General features: G+C 44.5%; 1 pseudogene; it reads left to right on the plus strand.

Moving 5' to 3' along the window:
• Positions 1-3,247: 3,247 nt before the first annotated feature.
• On the plus strand, positions 3,248-3,457 carry LOC144504158 (U2 spliceosomal RNA; annotated as a pseudogene).
• Positions 3,458-17,399: the final 13,942 nt, after the last annotated feature.

The following is a 17,399-nucleotide window of genomic DNA, read 5'->3' on the forward strand; positions in this document are numbered from 1 at the left end:
TCTTCCCTTTTTCATGCAAACCACTTTGTGCCCAGAAAGGGTGTGAAGCTTATTTTATTAGCATGAGGTTAACTGGATTTCAATATCATTAGTGAGTTCATCATGTATGTTCCCACCCTCCTGCATGCTTCCCATGTCTCCAGCGTGATGTCACACCAGTGCCGATTAGTACTACTCTTTAAAAGTGTGGCTCAGGCGCAGCAGTGGTGAAGGACTGTGAAGGGGTGAGTACTGCTGAGCACCAACCTCTGGGGGTGTCAGCTGCTGCCATGATGCAGGATGGGGTGGAGGGCTCGCATGGGTGCAAGGATTTGCAGGTGTTTCTGCCGATCTGGCGGGTTCTCAAGTTGAGCGTTGCCACTGGCTTGGGGCTTGTGTTGCGCGCATTCCCCTTGGCCGCTGAATGGCCCCCAATTAATTTCACATGAGGTCAAATCCCAACCGCACTAATGTCACACTGGTTACCCTGTCATCTGTCTGCTGGACAGGCTGTGGGGCTGACCACTGATATTCCATTCCAGGGCCCACTAACAGTAACAAACACCAGGTCTGGCAGGTGTTGCCCTAATCAAGGGAGCTTGGCAGGTGTTAATATCGCTCCTCACACTGCATGAACTCTGCAGTTTAATCTATGATGGCCTTCGTCGCATGAAGGTCATGAGGGTGCTTCTCCACCGTCCATCTGAACTGCAAGCTATTCCCGGAAGCCAGTGCACCAGATGCCCAGGTGGGTGCACACAGGTCCATGCTTCAAGGGTTCCTAATGGGGACCTCCTTGCAGCCACCCTCATGCTTTCTGTGCCCACTGTGGCAAGGGTGTAGTAGGCAACCCATTGAGGTGGCACATGTTACCAGTGATGGTGTCGGGTTGCCAGAATCCAGATTCATGGGGACATTGTTGTTAGGAGATAGTGAGGGGCTGGGATGGATAACCTTACGGACTGTCTCGCGCTCTCTCTCTCTTTTTCCTTCCCCCACCTCTCCCCCAGAGCAACAATAGATATAACAGGTTTTAAACAGTAAAAGGGTATGGGTGCAGGAAAGGAACAAACATAAGAGAGATTTGTGATAAAATGGAAGGCAGGTGAGATTATTTGGCAAAAGGGTTGAGGGTGCAAAGCCAAATAAAGGGAATTCAATATATATTTGAAAGGTAAATTTTGCAGGGATTGGGGAAAGACCAGAAGTGAAACCAATTGGATAGCTTTTTCAAAAAGTTGTAATTGGCATAATTGGTGGAATGACTTCCAAATGTGCTATATAATTCCAGATCTTTTACATGCATTTAGAACTCAGGAACACAAAATATAATTAGTGGGTTAATGTCACAATGGACTGCAGGAACATTGAAATATTATATGAAACCCTTAATGCAGTTGACTCTTCAGCGGACAGTCTCCGAGAGTCCTATATTTTTACAACAAGCTGCACATGTTAATGGATGTTTGATAATGAGGTGGATAATGTAACAGGAAAAGTTTTGCTCATTGACTTGAAAGCAACTGCAATGTACATGAAGACAGTCAGGCTGATTGTCAACAGGTTATTAACATGCTTGTGCTTATTATTTATTTTATTAATTCTATAAGTTATAGTTTCTATTCAGTCAAACTGTATCATTAATCATTTTGCTAGACGCCAGTCCTTTATTTCAACAGCTTAACAAAGAAAAGGGATAAAAATAGTGAAGCATTTTGGGCAGATATTTTGAAGTTTAATTTTTTTTTAACAGATCAATGATCATACTATAGCTTCCTACTATCTCTGTGTTTTGCATTGATCAAACTCATCGTCTTCCTGACACAGTGATAAGCTACTGTGGAGCGAAAAGATCAGAAGAGACATCAAATGCTGTTTCATGTCTTCTTTCAACTTTCTGGCTTATTGAGAAGATAATACGGCTCCTAATCAAAAAATGAATGTATCAGTAACTGCCATCAGCTTCATTACCCCAGTATTCTGCTAATCACCAGAAATTGAAGTATTGATTCAAAATGGACAAATGTCTTTTTAAAACATCACTTGCCACTTAACAAACAAATCACAACACACATTGATGACACTCTTTTTTACAAGAGTCAACAGAGCAGATCATAATGTTGTCTATGTGCTGGGCATATGTCAGGATGCCTTGTGTGCAATAGAATGAAGTGTGTATACGTACCAGGATATTCTACTTGCATCAGACTGCCTTGCCTATGTCAGAGTGTTGCATATATACCAGGGTTGTCTGTGTATGTTGTGTACTTTCCGTATATAATACAATGCTGTGGATATGCTCACTGGTGTCTTGCCTGCTCCCAGGTGATCTGGGTGGCACAGTGGTTAGCACTGCTGCCTCACAGTGCCAGGGACCCGCATTCGATTCCTGGCTTGGGTCACTGTCTGTGTGGAGTCTGCACGTTCTCTCTGTATCTGTGTGGGTTTCCTCCGGGTGCCCTAGTTTCCTCCCACAGTCTGAACAATGTGCTGGTTAGGTGGATTGGCCATGCTAAATTCTCCCTCAGTGTACCCAAACAGGCGCTGGAGTGTGGCGACTAGGGGGTTTCCACAGTAGCTTCATTGCAGTGTTAATGTAAGCCTGTTTGTGACACTCTTAAATAAACTTAAAAAACTGAATTTGCCAGGGTCTTCTGGAAACCCCACTGTGTTTTTTGGATGATCTGTTTGCACTAGAATGCTCACATCTGCCAAGGTATTCCACTGATACTATACTCACTGGCTAGAGGAACACTCAGCACTCCTCACAGCTGAACGCTGAGTTCACATCATTACAATATCACAGAAGAACTCTCAGGCTCCAATTTACATTAGAATGCAGCCATTGTTGCAGATGGTGAGGACAAGTTGAATGTGGAGATATTTTATTAGCAATGTGTTCAGATAATCTTACAAAGCAAATAGTCCTATTTTAATTAGAACTCATTGTGAGCAGATCTTTAGGAGGTTTTCTCACCATCTTAACTGAAAGCAGAGGGAATAATTCTCAGCACCCGTCATTCCATCCTTATCCTAAAGTGAAGGTGTCAAAGATAAAGAGTTGCAGATGGACCAGCTCAACATGTAAAATCTGTAGGTTGTTAAATACCACAGGCAATGGCAACTCTATAATACTCAGGCCCAGGACAGGGTAGTTTGGTCACTCGCCCTGTCTTGTCAGCCTGGATCTGAAATGTCTCAACTTGTTGAGACTCTGAATTGGATTTGACTTGATTGAATTGGAAAAGTATTTAAAAAAAACTCTATAATACATTCTCGGCCTTTTGGCTAAGATCAAGTGTAGTATGGATCGGATGCTGCACTTGGTCGAGGTAATTGAGTTGCATTTAAGCTTCATATTCATATGAAGCAATTTTTAAAAGCGGCATCTCGGCCTTTTGGCTAAGATGCAAATGAGATCAAGCCTTGGAGGGGGAAACCACCCCCTCCTCCAATCAGCTTGGCTCATGTAGATCAGGCCCAAGACAGGTGTGAAGGCTCTGTCTTTTCAGCTTGGATCGGAAATGTCTCAACTTGTTGAGACTCTGAATTGGACTTGATTTGATTGAATTGGAAAAGTGTAAAAAAAAAACTCTATAATACATTTTACAATAAATCTACAGACAATTTAATCATTGACATGGTTGAACTGGATTGGTGGAGCAACATAGATAATCATTTTGAACAATCAGAAAGAAAATTTGAGAAATAAAGAGAACTAAAAATATGAAATGTTTGAGCTGTATAATTATGGCAATGTTCAACACCAAAGAATAGCAAATGTTAACTTGAAGTGGTTTAATGTGAAATTACCTTGACTACTAAAGATTTTGGAATGGTGTAAAATTAAAGGGCTGACCACATTTGAACCACTTGAAACAATTACCTTTAAGATTTTAGGACACTCAGTCAATCTTGGAGCTTTTAGTTTGTTCTGTTTTCCTGTTCTGGGTTCTCCCTGCACTATACAACCTCCTTAGTTAAGAGGGTGAGAATATGACAAGCTCCCAGACTTCGAACTGCCAAATTCCTTCTTGGAGCCAGAAGTTGGAAGGTATGTAAGGGAAGCCCAGACAAGCTCGTCTTCAAATATTCTACCTATTCCTGTGGGTAGAAGATGTGCCCCAACTTATCATCATTGCCTGGCAGCACAGATGTGATTTGGAATTCAGCCTAGGGGTAGGTGAGTGTTAAGATTCAAAGGTGCAAACCACTGTCCTACTACTGCCTTTGATTTTGTTCCCTTTATTGTGCAGTCGATCAAAGAAAATTGTATTTATTGATCCCAAAAGGGCAAAATGTGGATTTTTGTTCATTTCTCATGTAATAACTTGGTTCATACTTGTGGCAAGAGTTTAGAATTTCTATTTTTCTTTTGTTGCCGTTAAATAGGGTTAACACAAAAGCACAGACACGGCTGAACAACAGTCAAGCCATTTTACTCTCTCACATCAGAAACAACATGGAATTTACACAGTAGTGTAGAAAATTGAGAGTAGGCAAATCCCCTTTAATAGTGGCGCATTCACTATGAATAACATTTCAATTTATTTTGGCGACACACAGCTCTTTGTACAGCAATGGTATGGCTGCTCTGTCAGCCATTTTGGAACTAAATGTTTGAAGACAGAATAAAAACACATTCAAGTACTTATTTAACTGTGCATAAATCTGCGTTGTTCAAGGTAATATTATAAATATCTCCCTATGTTGACATTAGTGTTGATGCAAATTGTGCAAGTAAAATGTTGTCCTGATCTGAATATAATGGAAGGATGATCCATTTGAATCTTTCTGCGTTTTCATGATTTTAATTTTAAACTGCTTTCAGGGGATGTTTGGAGACAGTAATGTTTTTATTTTAGTCACAAGAGAGTAAATTAGATTCTTATGATCAGCTTGGCACACTTCCCTGTTGCAGTTACTGTTAGGCCTCTTTGAACCATCACTAATTCCCTGTCTCTTCATTATAACAAGGTCCTTGAAAACAACTTATCTGAAACATGCCAAACCAAGCTGCGTGCTTTAGTAAATCAAACAGTATTATTTTGGTATAATTGCTTTTAATAACAATGGTGTAAATTTCCTCAGGCATTTTCCCACTCTGTTGGTGTAACTTAAGCAAAAATGCTGTTTGCACTGGGAGAATGGGAGAACTCCAAGAATATTAACCCCCTCAGTATTCCAAGATCCTATATCAAGCTGGAAGGTGGAGTAAAGTTAAGGGACATAATTAAGCACAAAAAGAGGTATATTTTGAGGGTGCTTTTGAAAGTGTGGAGATAGCCAGCAAGACAAAGGATTTAAGAAGGGAATTCTAGACAGAAAGGGATATAGTGGCTGAAGTTTCTGATACAAATGGTGGGGTTGTTGAGGGGGGGGGGGGGGTGGGTTTGGGGGGGGGGGGAGGAGAGAAGGATGCACAGTACAACAGAACTAGAAAAGTTGAGGATGCATGCTGGAAATGAGACTGAAGAAGATTGCAGAAGTGGATGCAGTAAGGAGTAACACCACAGAGAGATTTGAAGATGAGGACAATCTTGGAGTTAATATCCTGAAGAACAGAAACCAGAAGTAGGATGATGAGTGTGTGGAAGTTGGTGGTGAATAGGATATAGGCAAAGGAGTTCTGGATGAGTAAGATTTTACATAGGGGAGATTGCAGGAGACCTGCAAAATGTCATGTGATGACAATGATATGGTCAAGGGTTTAAGCAGCAGTGGGGCTGTGGATGAGGAGGGGGATGGTGTGGAACATAGATTGATATTCTGAAAATGGAATTTAATGATCTTGGCAATGGAATGGTTTGGAGATTCAAAGCTCAGCTCATGCCAATCAGCACAGCTCATTACCAGGTTAATGCCTGGTAGGTGACTCTACTATAGGTGGCACAGTGGTTAGTATTGCTGCCCCACAGTGCCAAGGACCTGGGTTCGATTCTGATGCCTGTGTGGAGTTTGCATGTGTTTGTGTGGGTTTCCTCTGGGTGTTCTGGTTTCCCCCCACTGTCCAAAGATGTGTAGGTTCAGTGGATTGGCCATGATAAATACATGGGGCGACATGGATAGGGCAGTGGGGTGAGCCTGGATGTGATGATCTTTCAGAGAGTCGGTGCAGACTCGATGCGCTGAATGGCCTCCTTCTGAATTGCAGTGATTCTATGAACTCCCACATCCTCTTATATCATTAATTCCAAAGTCCAGCCTAAACCCGTTCAAGAGGAGAAAATGGATAAGGTTCACAAGTCAGTGCACTTTTGCATTCTTTTGAAAGTTTATTGTGCCACTGATAACTTATAAATATCAGAACCCATGCTCCCTTGAAGTTAAATCAATGCTTCAAAACTCGATTCCCTTGCTTTTTGAACTGCCTTTACCCTGCTGATCATTCAGGGGAGTATGTTCTTACGTGTGCAGATGCTCAGTCCCACCTGTGGTTACCTTACAAATTGCTGCTCTTGTCCTCAAACACACATTTCTTACAGCGCTCAAATCAAAACTGTGACAATGGTTGACACTAACCATTCTCTATTTTCATTGTAACAGCATCACTTAGGTGGCAAAATGTGTCTTTTCTCAGCTAAAGTAGCACACTGCATCAGTCTTTGGCTTTGGTAGTCACTCTTCTCAAGCTCTGTATTAGCAATCTGCAGCTTATTTTTCTCTCCAACCATTCTCTGCGCCTGAATTCCATCAGTTTTTCACTTCCTGCCCTGCTCGTTCTGCCTGGGCGTCTTGGATTTTGTATTTGCTCTCGGGAACCTGTCTCGGGGGCAGGGAATTCATATGGTGTTCGTGGAAGTGGAAATGAATAGGATTGGGAAGCATTTTCCGATCAGGGCCAGTGTGATCTCCTGGACTCGTTTTGATCGCCTCAGGGGGTCGGAGAGGAATTTCCCAGATTTTTTTCCCCATATTGGCCCTGGGGTTTTTCACTCTGGGATTTCGCCTCTCCCTGGAGATCACATGGTCTGGAATGGGGGGGTGGGGGTGAGTTAATAGGTTGTGATGAACAAAGCATCGTAGCTGTGAGGGACAGCTCGGTGGATAGGATATTAGTATGTAGATAGGCTGGAAAATTGGGCGGGGATCCTGGATTCAGGATTCAATCCTGGACCGGGGAGCGGCGCGGGCTTGGAGGGCCGAAGGGCCTGTTCCTGTGCTGTATTGTTCTTTGTTCTTTGTTCTTTGTACACTCTCCAGCTTTTCTTGCAGTTTGTTATGCTCTCCACTAAATTCTCTGACTGTCATATAGGACCAAATATTCCTAGATCGAAAGAGACTGGATATATGACTGAGGATATGCATTGGAACCCTGTCTTGATGAACGGACCTCCATAGGAATATCCTGGGAAGTCTCAACTTCCAGCTCTCTGGCACCCTCCACAGTTGTCTCCAACTCTGTGTTAGTGTCAGAGGCCTTGGACAGTTCCACAGCGCTTATCTGGATAGTTACCCAGAAAATATTAGGCAGATTAAAACTTAGTCTAACACCTGGGTAACTATACAGCTGGCCCACAATTACTTCTCCATCAGATACCCTGACTACAACCCTTGACAACCCCCCGCCCCCCCACCCTCCGATAAACCCATCAACCAATTACCACCCAACGTGGCCTGACTACCTCTTCTGACCTGCCCCGACAACCCTCCTGACCACCCGTCTACTCTTCTGAACCAACTTGACAACCCTTCTGTGGTAGCATGGCCCCTTTAAGGGAGAATTCCCTGGTGGCTGAATCCAATGGAGAATCAAGGTGGGAAACTGAGTCAATTGGGTGCAAAGGCACAAATCCTGGGTCAGGGAGGATCCTCGGTTGGAGCCAGAGAGGAGTGTTGTATAGTCGCGTAGTTAATTCTGTCTGATCCTTCATTGTAAATACCTATTTATCATTGGCAATAAATCCTTTGTTACTTTGAGTCATATCGAGTCTCCCTTGATTTAGTACACTGGTGACTAGGAAAAACTTTTGAAGTCTTTGTGGATCGCAGTGTGCAGTTAGAAGAGGAGGAGACTTTAGTGTCAAAAATACGAAAAACAAGATACATTGAAATGCCTTTGATTGGAAAGATTGAACCATTTGAACCTCAGCAAAACTGACAATAAAAATATCTTGAACGGCTGCGTTACTTCTTTGCAGCGAATGAAATAGCAGCTGAAGAAAAGTGAAAGGTTATTCTTCTCACAGCCTGTGGCCCACAAAATTACAGCTTTGTGAGAAGTATAACAACGCCTGATACTCCAGACACAAGTCTTTTGACCAGATAGTTGAGTTGGTAAAAAATCATTTCAACCTTGACCTTCAATGATTATGTTGTGATGCAAATTTCATTCAGCAGTCCAGGGCCAGGGGAGACAGTCTCAGGCTTCGTAGCCAGATTGAGAGGGCTAGCAGACCACTGTGAATTTAGCCTGGCTTCAGGAGAAAAGTTAAGAGACCGTTTGGTCTGTGGTATTAGCAGCCTAATCATACGGAAGAAGTTACTGGCTGAGACCAAAATCTCTGCAGAAAAAGCTGTGTAATTGGCCCAAGGGACTGAATGTGCTAAAGAGGGCATGAACAAGTTGCACGGCATGCCAAACTAGGTGAACAATTTATGGCGGGAACAACCTGAGTGAGGGCAGCAGAGCCTGAAAAAGGGAACAAAGCAATGAGGGCAGAAGCTTGTTTTCAATGTGGGGGAGAGCACTTCCAAGAAGCTTACTGATGCAGAAATTATGGGCCCTATTTTACCATTTTGATTCTAAGTGCTGGGCGGACTTGAAACTGGAAGTATTTCAGATCCGATTTTTAGACCCGTTCTCAGGCGCCCCCATACGCACTCCGCCTGAAAGAATATCAGCAATTCCGAATCGTGCTGCAGAAGCCTGTGGGCGGGGCTTAACACGCCCGAAACCCTGCAGCTTCAATTGGTGCCTCCAACTGCGCATGCGCAGAAAAAAATGGTAGAATGCGACTCCCCTGCCACATCGCTCCCGGGCCGGATAATGCCTCCCCCTGGCTCCTACAGACATTGCCCCACCCCCAAAACATTATTGACCCCCTTATCCCCCCCGCCACCCAGACTGATCACGGGCCCCTCCTCACCAATCTCAGGCAGAGTGGCAGCGGACCCCACTTCCCTCTCACTGATTTCAGGCAGAGTGGTAGCGGACCCCCCGTCCCCCTCAGTGATCTCAGGCAGAGTGGCAGTGGACCCCCCCTACCCTCTCACTGATCTCAGGCAGAGTGGCAGTGGACCCCCCCTACCCTCTCACTGATCTCAGGCAGAGAGGCATTGGACCCCCCTTCCCTCCTCCCATCAATCTCAAGCAGAGAGCCATTGGACCCGCCTCCCCCGTCCCCCCCCACCCCCACCGATCTCAAGCAGAATCCCATCGGACACCAGGCACTTACCTCCTCACTAACTGGAACGCCCAAATTGGACTTTTGTGGAGCATGTCTGTTTCACACCGATTCTGGGTGGGCAAACGCAGTGGTAAAGGGGGAAGTGCCGGTAAAGTTGGGCGTGCAGCCCATTAAGTCAATTTAAATGCATGCAACTCACCGAAAATGGGTGCAACTTGATGGTAAAATCGGGCCCTATATGTGTTTCAGGTGCAATAAAAAGAATCATTTACAAGCATAGTGCAGAGTGAAGCAGTCAGGACAGCAAAAAAACTCCTTTAAAAGAACTGGATGAGGAGGCTGACAAGGGACCTGAATCATTTACCCTAAGCCGGGTCCAACTAAGTAAAATGGCCCTTATAGAGATAGCCTTAATGTTAAATGGCAGATCTCTCAAAATGGAAGTCGACACAAGGACTGTGGCTACAGTCATAGGGGAGCAAGTATATTGTTACCTTCAAAAAGGCCGCCAACCATTGAGATTGATTGAGTCTGGAGCCATATTGTAAACATACACAGGAGAGACACTGCAAACCTTAGGGGCAGCAACAGTCCTACAAGAATCTAATGACACAACTACCTGTCTTGGTAATTAAAGGTCATAGACCTTGTTTAATGGGCCATGATTGGCTCAAGCAGATAAAATTAAATTGGTTGGAAATATTAAACCTGCAGGATGGAGGTTTCAGGAGCTGTTGTGTAAATGTTCTGATGTCTTCCAAAATAAACTCAGATGTATAAGCGGAGCTAAAGCCAAAATTTATCTGAACCAGAATGCAACATCCCATAAATATTCTGGCTCGCTCAGTGTCCTATGCACTTCATCATAAGGTTGAAGTTGAGCTCAGAAGACTGGAAGATATAGGTTTTATAAAGTCCATACAATTCTCCAAATGGGCTTCACTCATAGGGCCCGATTTTACCATTTGGAGTCTAAGGGCTGGATCCGGGTGTAATGCAGATCCGAGCCCGGAATCCTCTTTGCAGTGCGCCCATACGCTTTTTGCCGGCTGCAGTACGATCCGCGCAGTGGGCGGGGCTTAGCGCTGCCTGAACGATCGGAGCTCTGAACTGCGCATGCGCAGTTCGAAAAAAAATCTGAAGCAACGCGCCCGGGCGCGAAAGAAAAAAACAGCAGAGACAGCAGAGGGGGGAGGGGGGGGGGGGGTAGGATGGACTTGGGAGAATCTTGCAAACTGCAAATAATGTAGCATCTTCTTTGTGCTGCCTAATTATCGATGGGAAAGGTAATTAAACTACAGTGTCCTAGTGAGCAATTAGTGACCTGTATAATACATTTGTGATCTGTAACTGGATTGTTGATGTCCCTGTAGCCATGGGCCAGGTGCTGAAATGTTCAGATTCATGTGGTGAACTTGGAAGAATTGTCCCCGTGGTGGAACTTGATTGGAAATAAGATTCAAGGGGATTACTAAATCTGGGAAATCAACCATAGTGAAAAGAAGTTTGGATTGGCAACTCTTCACTCACATTCCATAGCAGATGTGCCCCTACTTATGAATGTGATTTGCATGGGCAACGTTGGGTGCAGCTAATCTGCCTCTGGAGCAGCCTTGGATCCTTTCTCTCATCTTGTTTTCATCTGAACATTGCACAGAATTAGAGGAATTCCCTTTGGAAGATAATGTCAAAACTATAATCGCAGGAACTAAAAACCTGACAGTCAAAAATTTGGGAAAATATTTCAAAATATGGATGGGGGGATACTCAGGATTATTCAAAATTCAAATTGGTTATTTCAAACTTCAATTTATGTACTTCGATTTTGAACTTTCAACTTACTCCCCAATTTTTATTTAAACTCTGTATTAAACCCACTGTTGTAAAATCACAATTAGAGGAAGAACTTTAAAACATTAAAGCAAACAACAACAAAAACATCCACGCAACCACTTTATTAAACACACACAGACACACATGGAAGCTTCCAACATTCATTCCACGGCACTTCCTCTTTCATTCAAACTTAACATTTTGAACTGGGACGAAAATAAAATATTTAAAGAGAATACAGAAAGTTGATTAAGACAGTCACTTTTATTCTTCTTTCTTCCAAACTGTAATTAAACTCAAAAACGGAAGTAAATTCAAGAAATCTTATACTTAAAGTTTGACAGTTTTAATACTTCCTCAGCCCCCCCGAAGTTAAACCAAAGTGCAAAGTACCGCATCCACTGCCCGCAACAAACATTCCACAAGAACAAACAGGCTTCAACAACTTCTGCTCTCAATCTAATGCAACAACAACCACCTACATTCGACAATCAACCAGACCACACAAATACAAAAACTAAGATTTCTCCGCCCCGCCACCAAGTACGTCACTAGCCCATTCTGCTAGTTCATCATAATCCTGGGACATGATCACTCCCATTTTTAGGATGGTTTGGTTAGCACTAGAGAGCCCATCCTTGAAAGCCTGGATGAAAGCTCGATCCCCATGGCCTGGGTTCCCTTGTCCTGAGCATTCCTGGTATACTTGGAACAACCGTTCCCCGTACTCAGAAGCTCCTTCCCCCTTTAGCTGCCTGGTTGTTGTAATTCTGCTCCTGTTGGTAGGAACATTTCCTAAAACTCTCTGAACTTCTGTTTTAAACGGGGTGATGGGTGCCTGTTGGGCATCTATTTCTGCTGTTAGGGCGACTACATGTGTCCAACTTCCCCCACTATAATCTTGTGCTGGGGGAGTGGCGGGTCCTCCTGCTACCTGCCTCCATTTATCCGCTGGACATGCTGCCCTGACCAGTTGGTGTATGTCCCTTAGGTGCAGTTGGTATCCTACCCATATTGTATCTAATTCTTCCCAGAATTTAGTGTTCGCACTTCTAGGTTGTAGTTTACCCAGGGAAGCCATTATCTGCTGTCTTTCGCCTGGGGTGAATGGTTTATAATTTGCTGTTGGCTGCGCATCTGTTCTCCCTCGGGTTACTGGTGCTAAGTTGAGTTCTAGCGCTTCCCATTCCTCTGGAGGGGCGGTTGGTCCCTGGTGGTCCCTGGTGAGGCGGTTGGTCCCTGGTGAGGCCGCAACTGGAGTACTGTGTGCAGTTTTGGTCCCCTTATTTGCGAAAGGATATATTGGCCTTGGAGGGAGTGCAGAGAAGGTTCACCAGGTTGATACCGGAGATGAGGGGTGTGGCTTATGAGGAGAGATTGAACAGATTGGGTCTGTACTCGTTGGAGTTTAGAAGGATGAGGGGTGATCTTATAGAGACATATAAGACAATGAAGGGGCTAGATAGGGTAGAGGTGGAGAGATTCTTTCCACTTAGAAGGGAAACCAGAACTAGAGGGCACAGCCTCAAAATAAGGGGGGGCCGGTTCAGAACAGCGTTGAGGGGGAACTTCTTCTCTCAGAGGGTAGTGAATCTCTGGAATTCTCTGCCCATTGAAGTGGTGGAGGCTTCCTCGTTGAATATGTTTAAATCATGGGTAGATAGTTTTCTGATCGATAAGGGAATTAGGGGTTATGGGGAGCAGGCGGGTAAGTGGAACTGATTCGCTTCAGATCAGCCATGATCTTGTTGAATGGCGGGGCAGGCTCGAAGGGCCAGATGGCCTACTCCTGCTCCTATTTTTTATGTTCTTATGTTCTTATGTCATGTGGACTCATAAGGGGGTAGAGGAACAGTTTTCCCTCCCCATCAATTCTCCTCTAACACTTGGTTTCATTTCTCCAGCTCCCTTACTCTGGATTCTAACTCTCTAACCTTCTCTTTATCTTCACTCCACTTTTTAGTAGAGGCGACTACTTGCTCAATTAGTCCCGCTAATTGATGTACTAATAATACCCCTGCCTTCTTTGTCTTGTTTCTCTTTTCCCCATCTATCCACTTTCTCTGCTGTTCTAAGGTCCGAGAAGCATCCCAGCCACCCCTTTGCATCCTCTTTATTAACTCGTGTCTGTCTGTCATGTACATTTCAATAAGAGATCCTGCAGATCCCCTCTTAACTTCTTTATCTGCCATCTTGCAGACTTCACTACCCCCGGTCACTATCGCCTCCTTGGCAACGTGTTTTATGCATCGTATGGCCATGATTACGTCCTAGCAATGTGTTTCTCTACCATAGGGACTTCACTACCCCTGGCCACTATTACTTCCCTAGGACCGTGTTTCTCTACCGTTTCAGGGTTTCTATTTATACTCACGGCCACTATTACCGCCTCGGCAACGTGTTTCTCCACCGGAGTCCGGCTCTAGGTCAGAGTTGATCAGCTCCTTTTCCGCACCGCTTTACAACATTGACAGTCCAGTACCCAACGATACAAACTTTCATGTAAACAGGTGGCAAACTCTGCGTTTGTTCGCCACTACAGAGTTTGATGTTAACCGACATTTGCCACTTGTGCTTCACAATCCTAAGTGCCCTTGGTGCCTCTACGCCCACTTCAGGGTCCTGACCTTCATGTGGGGGATTTCCCCACTTAACAACCGGTCTAAGGCTGCGCGTTTGAGACAGGAATAGTCGGTCAGCACAAGTAACAGTCAATCTATACTTATTACTATACCATCTATACCACAAATTCCCCTTAATTTTTTACCCCTTTTAAACTGTATTGTTGACTCAGTCTGACTTCCACAGATTCAATGATCTCTACCCCGGTTTGCCGATCGTGGCCAATCGATCGAACTTACCACCAGTAGTGAGATCCTGCCCGACTACGCCAATTTGTTGTGGGAAATTCACCACTTCAGAGTCAGACTTGGAGGTTCAACAAACAGTTTTATTTGGACAAAGCTTTGGGAGAAGCGCTAGCACTCTGCAGTACAGGCAGTCACCTTCTCAACTACACAACGGTAGTTGAGCATCTTTTATACTTTTTAGATAATAGACAGGACGGACATTAGCCGTTAGCACATCGTTACAAGTTGAGTAGACAGATACGGACATCGACAGTTAACACATCGTTACAAGCAGACAGGTCCGGACATTGACAGTTAACACATCATTGCAAATAGAGTGGATACATTTATGCAGTTATGTTCTCTATCAATGACAGGTTTCGATATATACATTTATGTATTTATGTCCCCATCAGTGGCTGATCTCGTTACATTTATGCACTTATGTCCCCATCAGTGGCTGATCTTGTTATCAAACTCATTGTTCAGGGTCTGCTCTTATCTCAAGTCTAAGGTGCCTCAAGGTCTGACCTGGCATCTATGCCATCTAAGGTGCCTCAAGGTCTGACCAGACACTATGACAACGGATGAATGAACACCGCTCGACAATCACCAGGCAAGACTGTTCTCTTCCTGTGGGGGAGCACTTCAGCAGTCACGGGCATTCAGCTTTGAATCTTCAGGTAAGCGTTCTCCAAGGCGGCCTTCACAACACACGACAGTGCAGAGTCGCTGAGCAGAAACTGATAGCCAAGTTCCGCACACTTGAGGACGGCCTAAACCGGGATGTTGGATTTATGTCACATTATCAGTAACCCCCACAGCTTGCCTCCTGGGCTTGTAGAATCTCACTAGCTGTTCTGTCTGGAGACAATACACATCTCTTTAACCTGTGTTGAATGCTCCCTCCACCCACATTGTCTGTACCTTTAAGACCTGGCTGGCTTTAGAGATTCGCATTCTAATTAATATTCTGTAACTTGATTTCTGTGTCTGTGCACTGTTTGAGAGCAGATATCCACTCCATCTGACGAAGGAGCAGTGCTCCGAAAGCTTATGGTATTTGCTATCAAATAAACCTGTTGGACTTTAACCTGGTGTTGTGAGACTTCTTACTCCCTTTCTGTCCACATCTTTATGTGTTTAGCTGAGACTGGCAAAGTCCCTATGAGGTGCAGCACCAGCACAATCTCTTGTGGGACCGGTGGTGATGCTATTGTCTGTGGAAAGGGCAACAGGCTGAGTGCATCCATATTTTAAATTTGTGTCTCAGGGTGAAGCTAAAACATATAACTGTACACTGCTAACAAGAGAGCGCACCCTTAAAGAGGCAATTGGCAACACTGGCTTATCATCTCTGAATAACCTAACCATTACTTGTGGTCTGAAACTATTATGAAATGCCTTCCACAAATGCACTGATGAAACTTTTTGACTGCAGAAATGAGTGCCAAGCTTTCATAGAATCATAGAAAGAATCATAGAAACCCTACAGTGCAGAAGGAGGCCATTCGGCCCATCGAGTCTGCACCGACCACAATCCCACCCAGGCCCTATCCCCACATATTCACCCGCTAATCCCTCGACTCTAAGGGGCAATTTTTAAACCTGGCCAATCAACCTAACCCGCACATCTTTGGACTGTGGGAGGAAACCGGAGCACCCGGAGGAAACCCACGCAGACACGAGGAGAATGTGCAAACTCCACACAGACAGTGACCCGAGCCGGGAATCGAACCCGGGACCCTGGAGCTGTGAAGCAGCAGTGCTAACCACTGTGCTACCGTGCCACCCAAAGATATCTATCTGGGAATACTTTTTTCCACATCTGATTACGTTCTCGATGCAAAAGCTGTTAGCCTTTTCACTCCATCAGGCATCCTGTGGGATAAACCTGCTCTCATTTCATATGGTGATGCATCTGAATGGAAGTGCATCAACAATGCCAACGACTGCTTGATTTTTATGAATACTTTTTTTTGTTCTTCTCTCCACCTCCAAAGTTGATGTCTCTTTAACAGCTGGTGGAGTAGGGCTACGGTGGTCGACACATTTTGTAAAAATCTACCATAACAATTCACCATTCCAAGGAATGACTTTAACTTTGATACATTTTTTGGCTGTGGGACCTCCTTAATGGCTTTAACTTTATCTTTTAAAGGATGTAAACATTTTGTATTTACCCTAAAACCCAAATATGTAACTTCATCTGCCTGGAAAGTCCATTTCTCCCTTTTCAACCTAACACCCGCTTCTTTAAATCTTCTCACAGCATCCTCCAAATTTTAGGTGATACTCCTGTAATTAGCACATCATCAAGATAAAGTACTACATTTGGGATGCCTTGTAATAGACTTTCCATCGCACGTTAAAAGATGGCCCAGGCTGATGAGACTCCAAAAGATAAACATGTATATTGGTATAAAGCCTTGTGGTCGTTGATAGTAACCAACCTCTGATAGTCCTCATTCAGCTCCAACTGCTGGTAAGCGTGACTGAGGTCTAACCTGGTGCATTTTAAACATGATGTGGAGATGCCGGCGTTGGACTGGGGTGAACACGGTAAGAAGTCTCACAACACCAGGTTAAAGTCCAACAGGTTTATTTGGTAGCAAATACCATAAGCTTTCGGAGCACTGCTCCTTCGTCAGATGGAGTGGAAATGTGCTCTCAAACAGTGCAAACAGACAAAATCAAGTTGCAGAATACTGATTAGAATGCGAATCCTACAGCCAGCCAGGTCTTAAAGGTACAGACAATGTGGGTGGAGGGAACATTAAACACAGGTTAAAGAAATGTGTATTGTCTCCAGACAGAACAGCTAGTGAGATTCTACAAGCCCAGGAGGCTCGACTTGACATGTATGCCCAAGCCACCAGGAGGTGCGTCAACACCAAATTCATCAGCTGCACTCACAAGACAGCCCCGAACATCACCCAAGCACAACGCAACGCCATCCATGCTCTCAAGACCAACTGCAACATTGTCATCAAACCAGCAGACAAAGGGTGGGCCATCGTCATACTGAACAGAACGGATTACTGCAAAGAAGTGTACCGACAACTGAACAACGAGGAACACTGCAGACAGTTACCCACAGATCTGACCAAAGAACACACCCGTGAACTCAACACTCTGATCAAAACCTTTGATCCGGACCTTCAAAACACCCTCCCTGCTCTCATCCCACGTACTCCACGCATTGGAGATCTCTACTGCCTTCCAAAGATACACAAGGCAAACACACCCGGCCGTCCCATCGTTTCAGGCAATGGAACCCTGTGCGAGAACCTCTCCGGCTATGTCGAGGGCATCTTGCAACCCATTGTACAAAGAACCCCCAGCTTTTGTTGCGACACTACGGACCTCCTACAGAAACTCAGCACAC

This window comes from Mustelus asterias, chromosome 14 (genome assembly GCF_964213995.1).
Source record: "Mustelus asterias chromosome 14, sMusAst1.hap1.1, whole genome shotgun sequence".
NCBI classification, from domain to species: Eukaryota; Metazoa; Chordata; class Chondrichthyes; order Carcharhiniformes; family Triakidae; genus Mustelus; species Mustelus asterias.